This window comes from Tamandua tetradactyla, chromosome 5 (genome assembly GCF_023851605.1).
Source record: "Tamandua tetradactyla isolate mTamTet1 chromosome 5, mTamTet1.pri, whole genome shotgun sequence".
Lineage (NCBI taxonomy): Eukaryota > Metazoa > Chordata > Mammalia > Pilosa > Myrmecophagidae > Tamandua > Tamandua tetradactyla.
The window spans coordinates 120385303-120406658 of NC_135331.1; the positions used below are offsets into that span (position 1 = coordinate 120385303).

At 35.3% G+C, this 21356-nt stretch overlaps 1 protein-coding gene and 1 pseudogene across 1 annotated transcript in view; both read right to left on the minus strand.

The window, feature by feature from the left end:
- The window catches only part of EYS (EGF-like photoreceptor maintenance factor), a 1737133-nt gene that overhangs the window by 862441 nt on the left and 853336 nt on the right, over positions 1-21356 (minus strand).
- On the minus strand, positions 6043-6745 carry LOC143682713 (vacuolar protein sorting-associated protein 26A-like; annotated as a pseudogene).

A 21356-nucleotide genomic window follows, 5' to 3' on the forward strand; every position in this document is an offset into this window, starting at 1 on the left:
AAAACTTTTTGAATTCTTATAGAATAAAAACACAAAACAGTTTATAATCCATAAATATCAGAAAATATTTATGCCATAATCTGTAATAGCCTCTCTATATATGCATATGATAGAATTGCAGTTTAGTTCCATACATTGTTGCCTACTTCATAGAATGATAAACATTTTAATAGAATGTCTGAAAGACTGGAATAACCTACCCAATTATAAACGTGAGCCACTTATTAAATTAAATTATGAGATGCATAATGGAGAAATTACAGTTATCTTTTTAAACAAACAAAATAATGTCTGGTTTCATGCAAGTAGGATGAGAAAGCATAAGAAAGATTTAAAGACTGAAATTCCTTCCCACCCAATGAATTCTATACAGAAATCTTATATTTCCTTTTTAATTGAGATGAGATGCAATCTAATTTAAATGGGATTTAGTTCAACTGACACACATTCACTAAATTCTATTTGACTTTGAATTATTTACTTTTCAGTTTACAAAACAGTATAATTATAATCTCTAATATTCTATTTGCTGATAGTATAATTTAGTAGACTGTAGTTTAATATATGTCACGGAAGGAACCACATTATAATACAATTTCTTTTTCATCTGCAAAGCATAAACATTAAATATTTCAGTTTTAAATGTTCCAAAACTGAGTACCTCTAGTTTTTAGGAAGTATACTGATGCTAATAACTTTCATTAGATTTACCAGAAAGTACAAATAAATAAATAAGTCACTTTCTTCACTTTCAGAACACTTACTATTCTTTTCTGTGATTTTTTATACTATTCAGTGACTGCAACTGTGCAGATAACTGCCCACCAAGTTAATCATGAATAGCCCAGAATTAGCAATCCACACACCTTTAGACTTGACTTCTTAATTTTGCTTATTTGTGTCTTCAGATCACATCATTTGGAATTTCTGAACAGTTTAATAAATAGTTATATCATTTATTGATGAGGTAGACTAAGGCTGGAGCAAGATCAAGAATTGAAATTTGGACAGGCAAAGTTCAGCATGCCTAGGAGATGTGGTTTTGTTTCTCAAGATGTTTGGAGTGACTACTCACTATAAAAACTTCAGGGCTTGTTAAAGAATATGCACGCTTGTTTTAAATGCATGTCTGATAAGCAGGATGGTATGAACAATGATTTGAAACCCTGAATCCGCCCCACATCAGGAGTCAAATTAACTGTAGAAATTTGCAGTCAGGTCCTAGGCTGTCCATCTAAGACGTAGGAGCTGTTAATCAGTGCAACAATTCTTCACATGTACACAAGGGAAACTCACTGAATACATCCATATATGCAGCTGGCTTTCCTCTTTTTTTTGCTTGCCTGATACCTTAGCATATTTCTAGACCACAGCCAAATAAAAATAGCAAACTTTCCTTTTTAAACAACTCCAACCACAGTGTATAAAAAAAGTTAGTTTCCTTTTCAATCACTTCATTAGAAATCTCCCAAAACATTATATCTTCAAAATTTTTTTATGAATCTACCGAGTCTCATCAGTTTTTTAAAACCAGATTTGATTTCTTTTAAATGATATTCACCTAAAGACTTCAAATATCATGTTGGATAACTGACCCTGCATCCATAAAAGAAATTGGAGTAAGAAATAAATACTGAGGTATAAGTAAATTGATGGCATTTGAAGTCATAGGAAATGGATGCAATTATTCAGGACAAAAGTGAAAAGTGAGAAAAGTGTTCAAGTATGAGTTCTGACTATGAAAAGGACATGGGAAGGAGAGAGTGACAAAGGAAACTCAGAAGGAGATGTTGTAGAGTTAAATCAATTCAGGAAATTGTGATATATAAAAATCTCCATAAGGGAAATTCTTCAAGAAGCAGGGAGTTCTTGACTAACATAGGTACTTATGGGAGGTCAAGAAAGATGAATATTGGAGAGCCTTTCCAGGTAAGTCTTTCAATTTACTCCACCTTAAATCTCTGCATACTATACACATGTCTTCATCATTTCAGTAAGTTCTAGTACCTTGATATACAAATTGTGGTCTTCAAACCAACAGTATGGCCATCCCCTGGGATATTATTTGAAATTCAGAGTCTTAGGTTACAATCCAGACCAAAAGGATCATAAATTGCATTTTAATAAATTTCAGAAGTTGATTCATGTGCACCTTTAAACTTAAAAGGCATTACTCTAATATATTTCATTAAAAAATTATTCCTAGCCAAGCATCTTACTCCAACTTCTGCCTCATCTAGCTACATCTCCAACTAATTTATTTTAATGTTGTCACACAGACTCTGCCCAACTCCACTTCATTTAATTCTATTTCAAAAAATAATAATGTCTTCAATATATTGAGTATCTATTATATTTTAGAAATTGTATTTAGCACTTTAAATCATAAAAATCACTTCATTCCAAAAGCCACCCAAGGAGAAAGATTTTAAATTTATATTTTTAGAAAACGAAACTGAGCCTTAGAAAGTCAAATTTTCTAAGACCTCCATGATGTCATGTGGTAAAAGAAGAATTCAAATATGTTTAGACTCTAAATCCATCTTAATTGAACTGGAAGGAAATTGATTATTTTTCTAGTGCTGCAATTACCTAAATAACATACTCGAGAAGCCATTAGTTGAACATCACAGGAACCTCCCAAGGTCAAAAAGCACAAGACTTCACAATCAACTCATGTAGTTTTCCAACAACTGTATTTGCAAAAAATTAAGTTAAATCGAACCACCATTATTTATTTGACTGCTCACAAAAAACCAAGAATTATGGCATAGCAATATTGTAATGAACTGCATTCTCCTTGGCTGTTTCTACCACTCATTTGATAGCATTCTACTAACTGGAGAAATCCATGAGATTTTAATCCATCTTCCAAGCACTTGAAAACACCTTCCATTTTGTTACAAAATCTTCCTATTTCCATGAGGAATTCTCAAACTTTCTTTCTAAATCTTTCTCAATAGTTTTTAGATCTCTAGTTGTCATGACTACCCTCCTTGGGAGAGCTATCTAATTTCTCCTCTTAACCCTCCACCTTCAAGATTCCACTTAATAGATATATTATTTTTTTATTCATCTTTTAGTCTATATGTATGGACATGCACTTAATTGTTGATAGAGAAATTATGTTTCTTTTCACAGAAAAGCAAATTTCTACAACTTCTTACTTTTGATTTTGAACAAACAAATATTTGAGTAATACTGGGGGCAGTAATACTGTAGAACTGTTCAACATTTTACAGTTTTGAATGAACTTTGTCACAAGATATATATACATTTAATCCACACATGTATGTGTGTGTGTATAAATATATATGAGATGGAGGCTATCATGTGATGTTATTAAAAAAGCAATATAAAATAAACCAAATTAAAAAGAGGGCAAGCCTCTCACATTATATGGTAAAGAAAAACGTAGCTTTTAATTGTGAAAGTGACATTAGATATATTTAAGATTTTATGTATATATATGCATTCATTCAGAAATTCTCCATTTAAAATTATTAGTTATTGTGGTTTTACAGCACCTTCACCTAACCCCAATGTATATCATATTACCTTATTGAATTCTTTACTCCTCTTTTTAATGGCACTTTTATAAAATTATTTTATTGCCTCCTCAGTTTCCAAAATGTCTCTCTTAGTCATTTAATATTCAAATCATATAATGGCTATTCATGTATTCATACATGTTGTTTTTTTTTGGTTCAAATTTAAACAGTCTAGCTGCATCCAATGCTTATCAGTAATAGTGTTTGTTTGGATCAAATCTCCAACATTAAAAATATGGATTTTAAATCTCTCTCCTTGTGTGGCTTTTGGAATTAAGTGATTTTTATGATTTAAGGTGCTAAATATAATATCTAAAATATAATGGATGTTCAATATATTGAAGACATTATTATTATTTTTTGAAATAGAATTAAATGAAGTGGAGTTAAGCAGAGTCTGTGTAAGAATTGATCCAATTCTTTTATCAATTTTCTTTATCAGTTTCATAAAATCCTGCATCATTGGCAAGATTTTTAATTCTAGCCTGAAGTTGATTCCCATTGTATTTGCATTGCATTTTCTGTGAATCATCAGGGAGCTTATTTCTAGAGATTGACTCAATGGGAAATCAGTACTTAGTTATGAGGCATGTTTGAATTGGGATTTATATTAAATGTCACATTTAAGAAAATTTCCCATACAATCTTGAAGCAGCAGTTCCTGGAAAATTAACACTTTAAACAATGAATTATCAGGGAAAAAGGACCGCTTGTACTTAACTAACAATATAATATATATTTTTAATGTTCTTATAATTCTCTAGTTTTCTGCATTTTAGATGCCAAAATGGGAAGTTTGAAGCATAGCATTATTTTCTTTTCATTATGCAACAAGGCATAGCAGAGAAATGGAAGCTATTAAGGGACATTTCTTTTTGTCTAGTTGCTATATCTGGTGTTTTTGGAGTTTACTTCACCCAAAGTAGATTTTGAATGATGTATTTTAATTCAGCCTGGACACAGAAAAGTTTTATAGGAGGACACAAGGGTAGTTCAGTGGTAGAATTCTCACCTGCCATGTGGGAGACCCTGGTTCAATTTCCGGCCCATGTACTTCCCAAACAAACAAAAAAGAAACCAACAAAAACGAACATACAAAACAAACAAAAATTCAACAAATGGTGCTGTAACAATGGGATACTCACATGGAAAAAGAATCAAATGTGATCCTGTCATACAGCACACACAAAAAAAAAGTTTTATAGATTGTGAGAAACCACATAACTAATACAGCTTACTCATTTAGGAATGTAGGAATGCATGCCTTCTATAGTTTTCTCTGAAAGAAGAGAAGTGAACAAAAAATTGGCCACTCACAAGTCTAGATCAACTTATAATTAATATGTCAGTGCATAAATTAGACTCTAAGAAATGCCTTTGGGATTGTTTCTATCCAGATAATTTCTTTCTCCCAAGAGCATTTCCGTCTTTGATTAGGCTTATTAAAATGTTGATTAACTGTTCTGACCTCCACCTATTTACCAAACTGTAAGTTTCCTAAAGATCATTCTTTCTAATTTGTAATTTTATTATTAGCAGACTGAATAGAGAAAAAACAAACAAGTCCCAATTATAGAATCTGATTTACATAATGGAGTCACATTTATCTTAGAGAAGGGTAGTAACATATATGTCATGAAGTTTATAAGACTGATAGCTGGAACTACTATTTGTAAAATATTATTCTCTTTTCACTGAATAATTATCAATATGATTTCTAAGCAGTATTATAAAAATAAACTACTTTAAGGGTATTTTTGCTTATCTATTACAATAATTACTATGAAAAAAATTATCCAACACACATATGTAAGATTTTCTTAGTTTTAACTGGTGAGGTTTTATTGTTCTTTTCCCTTAGGGAAAAATTTAATATTCATATGACAGAAGATTTCTAAGAGGATACAAATTCAGGAAGCTATGGAGTGGTAGACTCGGAAGCACCTAAGTTAATACTCCATATGTTTTTTTCAAACTTGTGTAAAAACAAATTAGCTTAACCAATAATGGAGATGCTGTTTTAAATCTCTGCACAATATGAGGACTACTCGGATTTTTTAATTTTAGTTGAATATAAAATATTAAATGTTTTCATATAGGGAACAAGAAGTAATCATTAGCATGAAAAGGGAGAAAAAAGATTAAAATCAACACTATGCAGAAAAGAAATAAAATTATAAGTGACTACTCACAGGAAAATCTTTAATTTTATGCATAGACATAACTCATCAAATCAAAGTGCAGTTGTTTTTTTTTAATGAGCTTAAGAAAGTCCCAACATTTCAAAGAAAGCACTTTTTAAAATGTATATACATGAAGAACATTTAGTTATATCATAAAATATATGCAGCATTGTAAGGAAAAGGACAACTATTATAATGGAGTTTTGGCCTTTCTCTCATCAAATGCTGCAAACATCTTTAACTTGCTTAATCTCAATAGTTACCGGAGTTTTTGTTGTAGTTATTTTTCTTTTTTTCTTCTATTTAATTCACATTTCAGGTTGTTCAGCAGATGCCTGTCATTCTGGAGATTCAAATCATTAGTCAAAGTTTTTCCTCTGCTTCCTCAGTTTTTCAGCCACTTTTCTCCATAAAATGATTTCCTGCAGCTTGAAGTACCTTCTATCTTCTTCCTCATCAAGGACTAGATTCCAGAAGTATCTTACTAAAACTTTCTATTCACGTCTTTCACTGTTGGAGTTGGCTCGCACCCCACTGAAAATAATCTTATAGGATTTAATTTCCCTTTTACCGAGGCACCATCCATTATTTCATATTTGGCAACTGTTTCTGTTTCTGTTGTATCACTGGGTCCAATTCCTTGATCTCATTTTTGATCAACTGTAACCCTACATATTGGATTTTCTTTTTTTTGCATGGGCAGGCACCAGGAAACAAACCTGTACATATTGGATTTTTATTTTACTAATAAGAAGTAAACTTTTCCAAGAATCACAGCCTATAAATGAAACTTGGATTTATTACATTCGAATTCTATATGTAGACAGTCTTCTACGCCTACTTCTGTTTTAATAATGTTGCTAACATCACGGTAGGTGGTAAGTTGGTGAACAATAATGTCACATAGTCTTCATCCAAGTTTCTCAGTTTTCTTGCTATTGTCATTTTAAGAAAATACTTCTAGCGGACGTTGGCACCAAGGTGAGATTCATATCGCTTTTCAACTTGCATGAGTTCAAAGTCATAATTTCTGCTCTGAATCAGTTCTCCATGTAAGGCCAATTCTTTCACTAGGTTTACAAATTCATGAGTATGACTCTTATAGTGGAAACGTTCAATTTGACCTATAAATTCAGTTCTAATTTCTTGGTTCTCTAACCTCTTTCTAGGTTGCTTAAAGGCTATGTTTATCTTTCCTGAAACAGATTCTCCATCACAGAAGAGATAATGCTTATCTACTTTCCCATATTCAATTTCATTTCTGCCATTTTCCTGGTTTTCCCATCATCAAAGTCAACATCTATCTCACAAGTGGGACCAACAACAGCCTCCAAGAAAATTTATTGTTGGTGCCACTGCTGCACCCCCCGAATTCCTAGTCATGGTTTTAACCATGTGCCCCCAGCCTTCAGATGAACATAATTTCTAAATGATCACTTCAGTCAGTAAATTAACAAACATCTAGAGGTTACCTAAAAATTGGGCCCACTTGATGGAATTTAAGAGTTTTACATCTATAAAAGACTCAAATTTGTGGTGTCCATTATTGAGTCATCAGCCTGTGCTGAGCACTTCACTTTGAGGAACTCATTTACATCTGTCACTGAATCACCATTCAGTGCTGGTATTCTGACCAGTAACAGCGAAGTGTAGCTGGTGAAGTGTTGACGGTTAGTGGGACTTAGCAAAAGAGTTGGCTACATTACAGTGACAAACTGGGATAGCAACAAACTAGGAGAGTCTGAGGAGGGATAAAGTGGAGACAAATGCCCTGGTAGGGGTCCATGCAGGGGGAGGCTACCTAGAGGTCAGTCCTGGGTTCCCCAATCCTGTGCGGCAATTTAAGTGTAGATGTGTGAGCAAAGGTGGGTAGAGATGGAAGAGCAGAACATCGGAGCCTTTCACCCATTGGATACTCTAAAGCAAAAAACTATGCAGGCAGGAGATATGTATGCTGGTATAACTGAAGTGTGATTTTCAGCAGGTGCAAATAAGAGTCATTCAAGCCATTCTCAAAGGGTCATAGCTTATCAGGTTAAGCCCTACTGTAAAGGTTCCTAGATTGTACACATTTACAGCAGTCACATAGATTCTGGAGTGATAACTTATTTCTAAATTCTGAGATGCTGAGCTATTTGTATATAACCTGCTTGTTCCCTGGAACTTTGGATATCTATGTGACAATTGAGACTCAGAACTAGAGTTCTCAGAACTAGAGCTCATTGCCCTCCCCTCTACACAGGGCATGACTCCCAGGGGTGTAAATATTCCTGGCAATGTAGGACATAACTCCTGGAGATGAGCCTGGCCCTGGCACCATGGGATTGAGAAAGACTTCTTGATCACAAGGGAGAAGAGAGAAATGAAACAAAATAAAGTTCTGAAGCTATGAAAGTCAGCATTACCCCATATAGGAACTGTTTAATAAGTTTGAAAAAGTGATCAGACTTCAACTAGAGATATGAATGAAGCTAATCTGGATAGGACTAAAGTAAATCAGACTATCTTAAAACTTCAACTTCTTTGTGAGACCAAATGAAGAGATGTTTATTTGGTGCAAAATTTACATTTTTGGTAGCACACTATCTAATTTAACTTGTGTGTTCAACTTATTTGAATAGCATAATTATACGCAACCTTGAATAAAGAGTGAGATTTGGTTGTTTTTTTACAGATTTCTGTAATGCCCCCAAACATCCCAGAGTAATTTGGGCGGAGAATAAAAAAGCATTCGCAAAATCCCCGTGGAGAAACAGGGGAGAAAGGAGGAAATAGTATATTTCCCCACATGAGGAATTCCTGATAATCTCACAAGCATTGGGGACAACCAATTTAATAGGCCAAACTCTCAATCTTGAGGCTCACCCCTATGAAACTTATTTCTGCAAAGAAGAACTGACACCCACTTATAATTATGTGTAAGAATTACCTCCAGAAAAGCTCTTTTGTTGCTCAGATGTGACTTCTCTCTCAAAGCCAAGTGGGCAGGTGAGCTCATTGCCCTCCCCTCTACACAGGGCATGACTCCCAGGGGTGTAAATATTCCTGGCAATGTAGGACATAACTCCTGGAGATGAGCCTGGCCCTGGCACCATGGGATTGAGAAAGACTTCTTGATCACAAGGGAGAAGAGAGAAATGAAACAAAATAAAGTTTCAGTGGCTGAGAGATTTCAAATAGAATCAAAAAAATTATTCTAGAGGTTATTCTTACGCATTGTATAGATACCTCTTTTTAGTTTTCAGTGTATAAGAATACTAGAAGGAAATACCTGAAATTATTATTTTCCAGTAGTCTTGATTCTTGAAGATAATTGTATCACTATATAGTTTTTACAGCGTGACCATATGATTGTGAAAACCTTGTGGCTGATGCTCCCTTTATCCAGGATATGGACGGATAAGTAAAAAAGAAATGAGGACAAAAAATAAATAACAGGGGGATAAGGACTAAAAGTATTTAGGTAGATTGCAGTACCAGTGGTCAATGAGAGGAAGGGGAAAAGGTATGGGATGTATGGAATTTTCTTTTTTCTTTTTATTTTTCTGGAGTGATGTAAATGTTCTAAAAATGATTGTGGTGATCAATACACAACTATATGATGATATTATGAGCCATTGCTTATATACTTTGGATGGACTGTATGATGCATGAAGGTATCTCAATAAAAATATTTTTTTAGAAAAACATGGCATCCAGGATTCAACATGGGAGACTTAGTAGAAATGCAAGATTATGGAAGCTGGGCCACTGTAGATAGATTCTCCAGTGAAGCCCTCGCCATTCTGTATAGTCTGGTGTCTCTGGGCACAGTGGCTATCTCACACAGCTGCACCAATCATTTCAGACACGCGGACCTCTCTGGACACACAAACTGCTCTGAAAAGATCAACTGCTCCAGGCAACCTGACAGGCCCAACCCAACGCAGTTCACATATGCTGGCCTTCTGAGCACACTGGACATCTCAAATAAATCTACATCTTGACCTGATGGTTTTAGAATGTATAAGAATGTATTATGAGAATAGTTACTGAATATTTTTTAAGCAAATCTTTTATTTTCTGAAGCAATAATATTAAACATAGGCCAATTGTCTTGAATTTACAATGTTTGCAAGAATCCCTTTACCAATTCTTTCTGAATATGGTACAGGAATAAACTTTTCAAATACCTGCTGCTTCTTTTGAAATGGTTTTGAAGTTACTTGTAACTATAGGATACACTATACAGGAGCTATGTTTGGATCTTCTAAATATTTTATCTAAAATACTGAGATATTCACTTTTTTGCAATGAAATATACAAATTTATAAATTAAATGTTTATTAAATTTCATGAATATGCATTTTAATTATAATTAGTAAGACCTACTGTGAGGCAGTCAGTTAGTCTGTCTTCACAAGAAGCTGCAGTCTGGACTGAGGCAAGTTCTTTTTGTTTTTCTTGTTCTTTTCATTCTTAACGTTGCCTTTCTTTCATAATTTGGGGGCGTACTAGAAGGAGCAGCCATCCCACTTATTTTCTTTTCAGGATATTCTAAAAAGAATCCTCCCTGACACACCTCTCTCACAAATATTTTGTACTGGGGAGTTTAAAGCCACTGCCCCACAGTGACAAAGGGTGCTCTTTTCAAGTAATTTCCCTTGAATATGTCTCCCTCTGGGACTTTTAAGAGTATTAAGAATGTGATATAGATGTCCCTGGTGCCCTTGTGAGTGCCATTTTAAGGTCATCTTATTGCCAGCACATTCCAGCCACTCATTTGTCTTTAACAACTTTACTCTTTTTAATTGCTAATACTTCCTTGATCGCTTCCAGAATTTTCTTTCTTGTCCACTTCGTTGCCCTGCTCTTATATGTCAAACATAATCAGTCTCTTTCTGGCTAGTAACCACTATAAAACTTTGGGAATAACTTCCATGAAGAAAAAGTAGACATGGGTTTTGAAGTAAAGCTACACATTAAAGCATCTCAACAAACCTTTAAGGCAAGCCCTTGAAAGTGAACAAATGCCATTCTCAGGACCTTCACAGAATTTTCTGCTTTCAGACATGAGCATTATATGTAAATTTTCTTTAGTCAGTCCTGGCACTTTTTTTTTTTTGCCGGGGCATGCACCAGGAATTGAACCTAGGTCTCTGGCATGGCAGGCAAGAACTCTGCCTGCTGAGCCAATGTGGCCCGCCCCTAGATGCTTTTTTTATTATGCTTAATTATTAGCATTATACAAACAATTTCACTATACAAGCCAAGAAGGTATAATAGAAGCTGATGATAAAAAAAATGAACATACCATTAAAAAGAAAATGCTTTCACTATGCTTTCAGTGAAAAGGTCCTATTCTAATTACTTAAATTCATATGAAGTAGAGAGAAATAAGTGGTATTATATTTAATGATGACATAACAAAAATATCTTTTGATTCTTCCCTCTTGTTCTTTGTACTCAATAAGCACACTTAGTATCTCATCTTAGGTAAATGGCTGTGGGGCTATTTAGCTTAGAAGCTAAATTCAGCAGCATGGTTCCAAAATTTTAGGGTTTTTGACAGTTACTATGTGTTGAATTATGTCTCCCAAAGTGATATGTTGAAGTCTTAATCCACAAGAACTCAGAATGTGAACAAATTTGGAAATCGGGTCATTACAGAGGGAAAACTAAAATGAAGTCATACTAGAATAGGGTCTGTCCTTAATTTGACATGACTGGTGTCCTTTTTGGAAGGGGAAAGGAGACCCAGATGACATGGGTGGGAATACAATGTGATGGATATGGCAGAGGTTGGAGTTTTGCAGCCACAAGCTAAGGAATGCTGAGAATTGTCACCACCACCAGAAGCCAAGAGAGAGACATGGAAAAGTTTCTTTTCTGCAGACTTCAAAGACAACATGATCTTTCTGAAACCTTGATTTTGGATTTCTAGCCTTCAGAACTGTGCGACAATACATTTTTGTGGTTTTAAGCCATCCAGTTTGTGGCATTTTGTGATGGCAGACGTAGGAAACTAAGAGAGATCTTCTATTCAGTTAAATGGCATTCCTACTTTATGAAAAAGGTTGTCCTGAAATGAATGCCTGCCTCACCAAGCAGAAAAGGCAGGTTTTTTATTCCAAAGAACATTTTTACTCCAAAGATCTTCACCATAGAACTGCTTACAAATTATACTATTTGGCTACTTGGTGTGGTACTAATTTTGTGGCCCAGAGAGAAAACCAAATAAATGTGTGGTTTCTATGCATCATCGGTATAGCTTCAAAAGCGCTTATCTCACACACCCAGGGACATTGCAGTCAGTGGTAGGACTTCCTTTGAGAGAAAAATGGTTGATTTCACTGTCCATACCATTATTTGACTTCCTAATAACTATACCTTTTCTCTTCCTCATGTAGGGAGAGGCCACCTGCTTCCGGAGAGTCTCAAAATGCCAGATATTGATTTTAAAAACCTCCCTTTCTGCTAGGACCTACACAAATGATCCCATTCTGGTCTATGGGACCTAAGAAGACGTTTTCTATGGACTTCTAGAAAAGATGTTTCCCCCAATTAGATACTGATGCATTCAGAATACTGCTTCTGCTCTTCCTTCACCATGTCCCTGTCCTCCCGTCATAATTCACAAAAAAAGTGTTGTGCAGGGCGGTAAAGATTAGAGCTGCCACAACCATTGTGTGTCCACGAAAACGAAAGCTGTGGAGAACAAAACGAAAAGATTGATTGATTCTGCGCCTTGATGCTAAATCCAATCTGCTGAAACAAACTTGGATTTCTTATTATTAGGGAAAAGCAATCACTATTGTTTGACTCTCCCTTAGTCAATTTTTCTCTTAAACTTAAAAGCATCTTAAATGATAATATTTGTGTTTGAATATAGAGTATAGTTTACCTTTGTACTTAACCTCCAGCTTAATAAAATATTTTTAGGGGGTTGACAATAAAACTGCAATATTATTTCAAAAATTAATGTAGCTGATATTTAATATACTACTAGGCATTACATTATGTATTTGTCTATAGTTGTATGCATATGTTTTATATTCAATATATGCATATATATTAGTATATGTACATATATGTACGTATATATATGTATACATATATATATTTCCCTGGAATATTAGGATATTCTCTTCTGAATAGGAAAGGGGTTTGTGATGCAGCTTTTTCAATGCTATACCCATGCTTCCACTTCATTTTGTCCACATGTTCTATTCCAACCCATACAGTTTTCCTCATCTTTGGAGAAATAATGAATATGATAGTGCATGTAAGGAAAACTTATACTCGCAGAGTGGGCCATCAAGTTTCCTGTCTGACAGTTAATACTCATCTAGTTGGTTTATTAGTAAAAACAATTTATCTATTCCTTTCATTCTTTCTAACGCCTTCTCTGCATTGAAAGGATAGAAGAAATTTGGACCCTTTCAACAGCAGAGCTGAGCTAAAGAAAAAAAATTTCGATTTCTCTTATTCAGTCCAAATGCACCCACTTCCTTTCAGCATGAAAGAAGAGATAGATGAACTTTTCTTCATAGAGTGACCTTAAAATTTGCATGTAAATCTAATTGTATTTGAAGGTTAAAGGAAGTCCAGTATTAATTAGGCAGAACAATAGACATAAACCAGCAATATCCTAAGCAAACTGTTATGTATGGTCATTCTACCTATAAAGGATATATGATATTTGAATGATTTAACATCTTTTCCTTTGAGGAAGCACAGGTGATCCTTGAGGTGGGGTGGAAGCAGAGTTAATTGTGGTTACCACACCCCATCTGGGTGGTGTATCAGTGAACCCTAGTTTTTGGATTTTACTTGGTTGAGAGCTGAGAATTTAACTCAAGTAATGCCAATTAAATTTTATTGTAAGTTCATCTGATCTTTTTTTCTTTGGGGTTGTGACCTATGAAGAAAGGTAGTTGAGATTATCAGTTGCGGTTTTTACCTCCTTGCATATGTGTTTATGTCCTCTATACTTGATTAAAGTAAATATATGCAAGGAAACAGAATCAAAAGATAAAGAAATCAATTCTGGATTGAGTCATCCCTGGATCCAACTATGTCTAAAATTAGTCTCATGATGGAACTTCCCAGTTTTATAAGCCATATAAGTTCTATGTATTCATAACTAGTTTGGATTGTCTTTTTTTTTTACTTGTGGTTGACTGAGTCATAATGCAGCATTTTTACATCTTGCAATTAAAAAAAAAAAGGGATGGAGGAGAGAGTGGGAAATAAAAGAATAAAAGAGGAAGTAAGAAAGACATAAAATTTTTTATCCCTATTATGAGACAGAAACAAGATAAGAATGCACACATTTTTTTAAAATATTCAATATGCCTTTTAGGAATGTATAACCTCCAGAGACAGCAACTGTATTTCTAAGAATTATTGCAAAGCTAACACATTCTGGAGAATCATATTTATCATTAGCCATTTATAATGCATTAATAACCAGATATGTAGTATAACATTATAATAAGATATCATAAAAAGATGATGAGCATAAAAGTTGTAACTGTATGAAAAACACATTTTGCAAAGCAATTCCTTATTTCAGCCTTCCTGAGTTGGGCTCTCCTTCCTTGCAATTGCTACCTATAGTTCATGTCACATTCTCAGTCATAACACAATCATTTACTTCTGCTAGATAACTCCAAAGAATGTTTGAATAAAAACAATATTTATTTCCCAGATAGTAGAAATTTCTATTTGAGCCTGCAGAGCAATATATCAGCATGTCAGTTGCCTGAACGCCTTTATTAATAGACGTCATGTAAAGCCCATTTAAAATAACATTTCTCTAATCACATTTATTGAGTAAATAACTATAAATTAGCATTTAGGAGTCCATTTATCAGAACATTATTATTTTACATCAACTAGCCATCATGAGATAGTCAAATTTATTTGGGGAATAAATAGTGTTTGTAATTTCTCTTTGCAACCCAGCTAGTAAAGGTTTTAGGTCTATTTCAGCACTAAAACCCAGACTAGACACTAAACAATAAGGAGATTTTAATCGACATATCCTTATCCAAACAACGAAAAATGGAAAACCAAATATCACAAAAATGCATTTGAATGAAGAAACAAAACAATGGTGTGTTTAAACAACTTAAATTAGAACTACTTTATACAAATTGCAATATTGTATCTTCTCTGGGAATATAAATCCTATGTGTAATAATGGAATTGAAATGGACTGCATGGGGATTTCTCTAGATTTAATTTGACAGAAACAAGGAGACAATAGCATGCTATATAAAAAGTTAGGGCATGGGGTTAGATATTCATAGAGATGAACTCGATAAATGATACAAGCTTTCCATCTATAAATTCCATAGGTTTTTTACTACAATAAATTCAGGATTATCTTAGAATCAAGATCATAGGTCTGATGTGATCATGAATTCAAATAAGGAATGTAAAGCATTTATTAGAATGCTGTCAAAATAGTGGTACTCTTTAAATGCTAATGATTTTTTAATTACTCTTATCTTATTATTGCTATATTTTTATGTAATTTGTGTTAAGAGAACAAAACACAGGGCTAAGTTGGAAAAGATTTAATTTATCCATCCATACAACTGTCTTTATATGCTTAAAAATTTTAACTTGCTATTCCTATCACAAAAATATATTTTTGTATTTTATATAGACTATTTAATAACATAAGAAATATTAATTTTCCATGATATCATGCTTAATTTTATTTACTGAATTTTAATAAAGTATATGCAATAACATATATTCATAGACTATAAATTATAGACAAATGTCATATTATAGTTGATAAAGATCTCAAGCATTTATAAAGAATATTCTCTAATTCAAAACCAAAGTGACGACTTCCTGGAAGATGGCGGCTTAGTAAGACGTGCGGATCTTAGTTTCTTCTCCAGGACACCTACTAGGGGAGTAGAAACGATACAGAAAGCGCCCAAAGCCACAACAGAGATAAAAAAGACAGCGTACCCCATCCTGGAACGGCTGGCTGGCTGAGAGAAGCAGCTCGGGTGAGATCGCCGAGGCGCGCGGGCCTTACCGGGCGGGGTGGCAAGCGGCCGGAGTTACTCCCTTCCCCCTTCCCGGGCCGGCTGGGAGAATTGGAGAGGCGGTCCCCTGAAACAAAGACGGCTGGCGCCCACACCACGCGCAGCCCCCGGACCAACTGAGAGAATTGGATCGGAAACCCCCAGGCCACGGAGAACGGTGACGGGTGGGGGAGGCCCCTTCCAAACCCGTGACTCCCGGGGAACGTGCACTCTCTCGGGCGGGCCGCTGCCGCTGGCGCCCTCCCGCCACACTTGTTGCCCAGGGCCGACTAGGAAATTCGACAGGCTCTTTCCCTGGCTGCGGCGACCAGCAACCCTCCCTGCGTTCGGACCCCGGGCCGGCTCAAGCCGTTTCGGCTAGCGAACCCCCAGGACGGCGAGAGTTTTCCAAAGTTTAAGGTCCCACAGCACCTTTTACTGGTGGGACCCGCAGACAAACGGGTGCCACGAGCACCACCTACTGGGCAGGATAAGAAAAACAGAACCCAGAGATTTCACAGAAAAATATTACAACCTTGCTGGGTCCAACACCAAGAGAAATCTGAATAAATGCCCAGACGCCAGCAGCAGAAGATAACTGTCCACGCTCAAAAGATTGAGAATATGGCTCAGTCAAAGGAACAAACCAATAGCTCAAATGAGACACAAGAGCTGAGACAACTAATGCTGAATATACGAACAGAAATGGAAAACCTCTTCAAAAATGAAATCGATAAATTGAGGGAGGACATGAAGAGGACATGGGCTGAACATAAAGAAGAAATAGAAAAACTGAAAAAACAAATCGCAGAACTTATGGAAGTGAAGGATAAAGTAGCAAACATAGAAAAAATAATGGATAGCTACAATGATAGATTTAAAGAGACAGAAGATAGAATTAGTGATTTGGAGGATGGAACATCTGAATTCCAAAAAGAAACAGAAACTATAGGGAAAAGAATGGAAAAATTTGAACAGGGTATCAGGGAACTCAAGGACAATATGAACCGCACAAATATACGTGTTGTGGGTGTCCCAGAAGGAGAAGAGAAGGGAAAAGGAGGAGAAAAACTAATGGAAGAAATTATCACTGAAAATTTCCCAACTCTTATGAAAGACCTAAAATTACAGATCCAAGAAGTGCAGCGCACCCAAAAGAGATTAGACCCAAATAGGCGTTCTCCAAGACACTTACTAGTTAGAATGTCAGAGGTCAAAGAGAAAGAGAAGATCTTGAAAGCAGCAAGAGAAAAACAATCCATTACATACAAGGGAAACCCAATAAGATTTTGTGTAGATTTCTCAGCAGAAACCATGGAGGCGAGAAGACAGTGGGATGATATATTTAAAATACTAAAAGAGAAAAACTGCCAACCAAGACTCCTATATCCAGCAAAATTATCCTTCAAAAATGAGGGAGAAATTAAAACATTCTCAGACAAAAAGTCACTGAAAGAATTTGTGACCAAAAGACCAGCTCTGCAAGAAATACTAAAGGGAGCACTAGAGTCAGATACAAAAAGACAGAAGAGAGAGATATGGAAAAGAGTGTAGAAAGAAGGAAAATCAGATATGATATATATAATACAAAAGGCAAAATGTTAGAGGAAAATATTATCCAAACAGTAATAACACTAAATGTCAATGGACTGAATTCCCCAATCAAAAGACATAGATTGGCAGAATGGATTAAAAAACAGGATCCTTCTATATGCTGTCTACAGGAAACACATCTTAGACCCAAAGATAAACATAGGTTGAAAGTGAAAGGTTGGGAAAAGATATTTCATGCAAATAACAACCAGAAAAGAGCAGGAGTGGCTATACTAATATCCAACAAATTAGACTTCAAATGTAAAACAGTTAAAAGAGACAAAGAAGGACACTATATACTAATAAAAGGAACAATTAAACAAGAAGACATAACAATCATAAATATTTACGCACCGAATCAGAATGCCCCAAAGTACGTGAGGAATATACTGCAAACACTGAAAAGGGAAATCGACTCATATACCATAATAGTTGGAGACTTCAACTCACCACTCTCATCAAGGGACAGAACATCTAGACAGAGGATCAACAAAGAAATAGAGAATCTGAATATTACTATAAATGAACTAGACTTAATAGACATTTATAGGACATTACATCCCACAACAGCAGGATACACCTTTTTCTCAAGTGCTCATGGATGATTCTCAAAGATAGACCATATGCTGGGTCACAAAGCAAGTCTTAACAAATTTAAAAAGATTGAAATCTTACACAACACTTTCTCGGACCATAAAGGAATGATGTTGGAAATCAATAATAGGCAGAGTGCCAGAAAATTCACAAATACGTGGAGGCTCAACAACACACTCCTAAACAACGACTGGGTCAAAGAAGAAATTGCAAGGGAAATTAGCAAATACCTCGAGGCGAATGAAAATGAAAACACAACATATCAAAACTTATGGGACGCAGCAAAGGCAGTGCTAAGAGGGAAATTTATTGCTCTAAATGCCTATATCAGAAAAGAAGAAAAGGCAAAAATTCAGGAATTAACTATCCATTTGGAAGAACTGGAGAAAGAACAGCAAGCTAACCCCAAAGCAAGCAAAAGGAAAGAAATAACAAAGATTAGAGCACAAATAAATGAAATTGAAAACATGAAAACAATAGAGAATATCAATAAGGCCAGAAGTTGGTTCTATGAGAAAATCAATAAGATTGATGGGCCCTTAGCAAGATTGACAAAAAGAAGAAGAAAGAGGATGCAAATAAATAAGATCAGAAATGGAAGAGGAGACATAACTATTGACCTCACAGAAATAAAGGAGGTAATAACAGGATACTATGAACAACTTTACGCTAATAAATACAACAATTTAGAGGAAATGGACGGGTTCCTGGAAAGACATGAACAACCAACTTTGACTCAAGAAGACATAGATGACCTCAACAAACCAATCACAAGTAAAGAAATTGAATTAGTCATTCAAAAGCTTCCTAAAAAGAAAAGTCCAGGACCAGATGGCTTCACATGTGAATTCTACCAAACGTTCCAGAAAGAATTAGTACCAATTCTCTTCAAACTCTTCAAAAAAATCGAAGTGGAGGGAAAACTACCTAATTCATTCTATGAAGCCAACATCACCCTCATACCAAAACCAGGCAAAGATATTACAAAAAAAGAAAACTACAGACCAATCTCTCTAATGAATACAGATGCAAAAATCCTCAATAAAATTCTAGCAAATCGTATCCAACAGCACATTAAAAGAATTATACATCATGACCAAGTAGGATTCATCCCAGGTATGCAAGGATGGTTCAACATAAGAAAATCAATTAATGTAATACACCATATCAACAAATCAAAGCAGAAAAATCACATGATCATCTCAATTGATGCAGAGAAGGCATTCGACAAGATTCAACATCCTTTCCTGTTGAAAACACTTCAAAAGATAGGAATACAAGGGAACTTCCTTAAAATGATAGAGGGAATATATGAAAAACCCACAGCTAATATCATCCTCAATGGGGAAAAATTGAAAACTTTCCCCCTAAGATCAGGAACAAGACAAGGATGTCCACTATCACCACTATTATTCAACATTGTGTTGGAGGTTCTAGCCAGAGCAATTAGACAAGAAAAAGAAATACAAGGCATCAAAATTGGAAAGGAAGAAGTAAAACTATCACTGTTTGCAGACGATATGATACTATACGTCGAAAACCCGGAAAAATCCACAGCAAAACTACTAGAGCTAATAAATGAGTACAGCAAAGTAGCAGGTTACAAGATCAACATTCAAAAATCTGTAGCATTTCTATACACTGGTAATGAACAAGCTGAGGGGGAAATCAAGAAACGAATCCCATTTACAATTGCAACTAAAAGAATAAAATACCTAGGAATAAATTTAACTAAAGAGACAAAAAACCTATGTAAAGAAAACTATAAAAAACTGCTAAAAGAAATCACAGAAGACCTAAATAGATGGAAGGGCATACCGTGTTCATGGATTGGAAGACTAAATATAGTTAAGATGTCAATCCTACCTAAATTGATTTACAGATTCAATGCAATACCAATCAAAATCCCAACAACTTATTTTTCAGAAATAGAAAAACCAATAAGCAAATTTATCTGGAAGGGCAGGGTGCCCCGAATTGCTAAAAACATCTTGAGGAAAAAAAACGAAGCTGGAGGTCTCGCGCTGCCTGACTTTAAGGCATATTATGAAGCCACAGTGGTCAAAACAGCATGGTATTGGCATAAAGATAGATATATCGACCAATGGAATCGAATAGAGTGCTCAGATATAGACCCTCTCATCTATGGACATTTGATCTTTGATAAGGCAGTCAAGCCAACTCACCTGGGACAGAGCAGTCTCTTCAATAAATGGTGCCTAGAGAACTGGATATCCATATGCAAAAGAATGAAAGAAGACCCATCTCTCACACCCTATACAAAAGTTAACTCAAAATGGATCAAAGATCTAAACATTAGGTCTAAGACCATAAAACAGTTAGAGGAAAATGTTGGGAGATATCTTATGGATCTTACAACTGGAGGCGGTTTTATGGACCTTAAACCTAAAGCAAGAGCACTGAAGAAGGAAATAAATAAATGGGAACTCCTCAAAATTAAACACTTTTGTGCATCAAAGAACTTCATCAAGAAAGTAGAAAGACAGCCTTCACAATGGGAGACAATATTTGGAAATGACATATCAGATAAAGGTCTAGTATCCAGAATTTATAAAGGGATTGTTCATCTCAACAACAAAAAGACAGCCAACCCAATTACAAAATGGGAAAAAGACTTGAACAGACACCTCTCAGAAGAGGAAATACGGATGGCCAAGAGGCACATGAAGAGATGCTCAATGTCCCTGGCCATTAGAGAAATGCAAATCAAAACCACAATGAGATATCATCTCACACCCACCAGAATGGCCATTATCAACAAAACAGAAAATGACAAGTGCTGGAGAGGATGCGGAGAAAGAGGCACACTTATCCACTGTTGGTGGGATGTCAAAGGGTGCAACCACTGTGGAAGGCAGTTTGGCGGTTCCTCAAAAAGCTGAATATAGAACTGCCATACGACCCAGCAATACCATTGCTAGGTATCTACTCAAAGGACTTAAGGGCAAAGACACAAACGGACATTTGCACACCAATGTTTATAGCAGCATTATTTACAATTGCAAAGAGATGGAAACAGCCAAAATCTCCATCAACAGAAGAGTGGCTAAACAAACTGTGGTATATACATACGATGGAATACTATGCAGCTTTAAGACAAGATAAACTTATAAACCATGTAATAACATGGATGGACCTAGAGAATATTATGCTGAGTGAATCCAGCCAAAAACTAAAGGACAAATACTGTATGGTCCCACTGATGTGAACGGACATTCGAGAATAAACTTGAAATATGTCATTGGTAACAGAGTTCAGCAGGAGTTAGAAACAGGGTAAGACAATGGGTAATTGAAGCTGAAGGGATACAGACTGTGCAACAGGACTAGATACAAAAACTCAAAAATGGACAGCACAATAATACCTAATTGTAAAGTAAT